This window comes from Poecilia latipinna, unplaced genomic scaffold, assembly GCF_001443285.1.
Source record: "Poecilia latipinna isolate Pla-1442-1.1 unplaced genomic scaffold, P_latipinna-1.0 Scaffold2975, whole genome shotgun sequence".
In the NCBI taxonomy this organism is placed as follows: Eukaryota; Metazoa; Chordata; class Actinopteri; order Cyprinodontiformes; family Poeciliidae; genus Poecilia; species Poecilia latipinna.
In genome coordinates, this window is record NW_015115591.1 from 24,797 (window position 1) to 28,691 (window position 3,895).

The window sequence follows — 3,895 nt, forward strand, 5'->3', positions numbered from 1 at the left end:
CCCTTAAATAGGCCTTCATAGTTTCCCACAATATTGAAGGAGACGTTCCGGGAAGGTCATTCATTTCAAAGAAGAATGTAATCTGTTCTCTGATAAACTTGCAGAATTCTGGTTCTTTCAACAATTGTGGATCTAATTTCCATGTCCTTTCGGTTTGGCTCAAATTATCTAAATGTAAATCTAAAGAAAGGGGGGCATGATCTGAGATTGCTATATTGTGATATTTTACTTCCCTTGTATAGGGCAATAATTTTCCATCCAACATTAGATAATCAATTCGTGTGTACACATTATGAACATTTGAGTGAAATGAGTAGGCTCTCCCCTGCGGGTTAAAAATCCTCCAGCTATCAAACAAATTAGAGTTATTTAGATATTCCTTAAGAAAAATACTAGCATTAGAGGCCGCTGCTCTACGTGTTGATGAACGGTCTAAGTATGGATCTAATACAAGATTTAGATCCCCTCCAATGATTAGATTAGTTTGCGAAATGTCAGGTATTTGGGCTAAAACATGTTTGTAAAAAAGAGGAGAGTCTATGTTGGGGCCATATATATTAACCAGAGTTATAGGGACAGAATACAATTCTCCAACTAGTATTAAATATCTACCTTCCTTGTCGGATATGGTTGACTTATGGATAAAAGGTGTACCTTTCTTGAATAATATTGCCACACCTCTAGCTCTCACTGCACAAGTAGAATGATAAGCTTGCCCTGTCCACCTGCATCTCAGTTTTATGTGCTCATTCTTGTTAAGGTGGGTTTCCTGAAGAAAGATTATGTCACTAGACATTGTCTTTAAGTGTGCTAATATCTTACCCCTCTTCACAGGATTATTCAAACCTTTAACGTTCCATGTGACCAAAGTGACTTGTCCCCCCTTCTTTGTTTGTGTTACATCAACCTGCATAACTCCGATTAAAATGAGAAAGAGTATAGAATTCCTCACGAGTGTGATAGAAACGATTAAACATGGTATCTAAGTCCCAGCCCACCCTCCCGAACAAAAGACTTACTGTCTTGCCTATACTAAGAAAAACCTGCAAAGTAAGGCGCGACCCCTCTAAGGAAGTTATAAAGAAAAAAAAAGTAAAAAAGGAACGAATAAACAAAATAATTAAATTAAGAGTAACACTCAAACAACCAAGATACATTAACCTACTCAACTAACAACTTCCCTTACTTTTCACTCCTAATTAGAAGTTGAAAAAGGCTCTGCAAAAATATATCGTTCGAACACCAACCTGACACCTGAACAGTTGGGAAACGGTCTAAAAAACATGTCAGGTTATGTAAGCTGCCTATTTGTAGACATCAGTCCACCCTAGATTATCAACGATATTCAAGGCAGCTAATTATTTAAGCAACACCAGAATTCTAAATATTATCTAAACTTAACTGGTTAAGCATCACAGTCCAGGCATTAGGTACCACCAGGACCTGGTCACTCCGCGTCTGCATCAGGTGTCCGCCGCGGGTCGCCTACATCTTCTCCCCCGGCGCCAAAGTGGAGCTCTGCGAATCTCTGGGCTTCTTTCGCGTCTGTGAACATTGTTTCTGTTCCTCTGAAAGTCACTCTTAGCTTTGCAGGATATAAAAGTCCATACCGAACTCCCGGCTTGTCCCGAAGAAGTGCTCTGACACCGTTAAATGCAGCTCTGCGTTTTGCTATCTCGGCGGTGAAGTCAGGAAAGATACGGATCTTCTGTCCCTGGTAGGCGAGGTCTCTCTGAGTCATGGCCTTCCGGAGGATTGTTGTAACGTCGCGGTAATAATGGAGTCTCACCACCAACGCCCGAGGGGGTCCTGTGTCGTCTGGGCGCCTTCGTAGCGCTCTATGAGCGCGATCCACCAGCGGCATATCATCCAGAGTCAGCACTTCTTTCAGGAGCTGCGAGACGAATCCGTTCATTTCCGCACCCTTTTCTGCCCCTTCTTTTAACATTGCAATCCGTATATTTTGACGTCTGGACCTTCCTTCAAGATCTATGTGTTTTTCTGTTAGCTGATTCATTTCTGTGCGTAGACGTTTTATCTCCGACTGTAGCGCAGTTACTTCATCTGCTGACTGTGAGGCCGCTCGCTCGAGCTCAACAATGGATGCGCCATGTTGATCGCTGGACGTTTTCAGAACGTGAATGGCGTTTTGAGTCTCGGTCTTAAGGTTGAGGAGTTCTCCTCTGATAGTGGTGGACACTTCTTCGATGCGAGTATCTATTGTCTGGCAAATTTCGAACTTGGTGACTTGTAGTTCTGTGCGAAGAGAATTTATAGCTTCTAGGATGGTAGCATTAGCCATCGGATAGCTACCTTCAGGCGAGTCCGGGGCGGCAGGGCCTGGCTCTCTTGATTTCTTGTCCTTGTTGGCGGCATGCATCCTTAAATTTGCTTTCATCCTGTCCTGATGCAGTTAAAGTCCGAACTGTTCTCACTCACAACCTGTTATAAGACTGCCCAAATGTCAAGCTAGTGATAAATATATTTAGAAATTTGCAGGAGCTCAAGGGAAACGCTGCCTACTTCTCCATCGCTCACTAGCGCTCCCCCACGTATGTGTTTTGTAGGTAAGCAGTATGTAAGAATTAAGTAATAAAGTAAGTTGTAAGTATGTATGTACTAAGTAGAATTAGTACATACATACTAATGTATGTACAGTGCAGCCCAGCCAGTGGCACTGCTTTCCCTGCAGGAATAAGCAAGGTGGGTGTGGTCACGTGGGGACCAGGTATTTTGTGAGTAGAACTGGACCCCTGAGGTGAGCGGAAAATCAGGTTTTGGTCCTCACCAGTTTAAAAAAACGAGAACACAAACACTCACGCACGCACGCGTGCGTCCGCACATACACACACGCACACACGCATATTTGCGTGGCTATCTTTGTTGGGACTTTCCATTGACTTCCATTCATTTCTACAGCCTAAACCTTACCTTTACCATTTTCCTAACTTACCTTTACCCTTTTCCACAACTCTGTTATTTATTACAGGGAGAAAAAGCTCCCTGTAATAAATAACAGAACTTAATTTCCTAACCTTAATCCACATTGTCTAGAGAAGAAAAGGTCCCTTTTTAAGAAACAAATTTACGCATCTGTTAAACATTAATCCACAGTTTTTTAGTTGAAAAACTCTTTTTAAGAAACAATTAAACTTAGTTTTTAGCTTAACCTCAATCCTCTGTTGATAGTAGTCAACAACTACTCCAAGAAACAAATGAAAAAATGCCAGGCATTTTTCGTTTTTTTTCTCTCCCCTCCCTTTTCTAACCCTTCACAAAACCTTTATCCTTACCCTAACCACTCCATTTTCCTTGCCTAATCCTAACCTCCCCCACCCTTTTCTTCCTCATCCTCCCCCCTTTTTACGCTCCCCCTCTCCTCCTTTCGAACCCTCCACCAAACCTGTACCCTTACCTTAACCACTCTCTCTCCCCCCTTTCTCTCTTTTCTCATGCTCTTTCTTGCTCACCTCTCAATCTCCTCTTCTTTATCCTACACAGTACATAACAAATCACTACAAGCTACACTTGAGCCCAGCTCAAATGGAGCACCAGCACCCACGGGAATATGCTATCCATATTCCACTCACCTTACACAGCACATACAAACTAGAAGGTGGCTCCCTGGAGCACACCACAAGCACCATACACCTGCTACAAAGATAGTACCCTGTTGCTCAAGATAGTTCTTGATCTCGAGTGAGAGTGCACTACCTATGAGGAAGCAATACGGGCTGGAACCAATCTTCGTGGGCTCACGTACCTCGAGAGTGAAAATTCTCAAACACCTAACCATCACATTCCTAACCCTAAGCCTAACCAAAACTCAATTCACACCTTAGTCCTAACTCTAACCCCTGACCCAAAAATAGGGTTTCCCCTTGTGGGGACCAGC

The 3,895-nt window shown here is 42.8% G+C and overlaps 1 long non-coding RNA gene across 1 annotated transcript in view; it reads right to left on the reverse strand.

Annotated features, from left to right (window-relative positions):
• Positions 1–2,907: 2,907 nt before the first annotated feature.
• Positions 2,908–3,895, reverse strand: part of LOC106939765 (uncharacterized) — a 4,976-nt gene continuing 3,988 nt past the window's right edge. Inside the window, exons 2-3 of the long non-coding RNA XR_001422911.1 lie at positions 3,787–3,880; positions 2,908–2,948 (exon numbers count right to left, since the gene is read on the reverse strand). This is a non-coding gene — a long non-coding RNA (uncharacterized LOC106939765). The remainder of the gene's footprint in view (positions 2,949–3,786; positions 3,881–3,895) is intronic.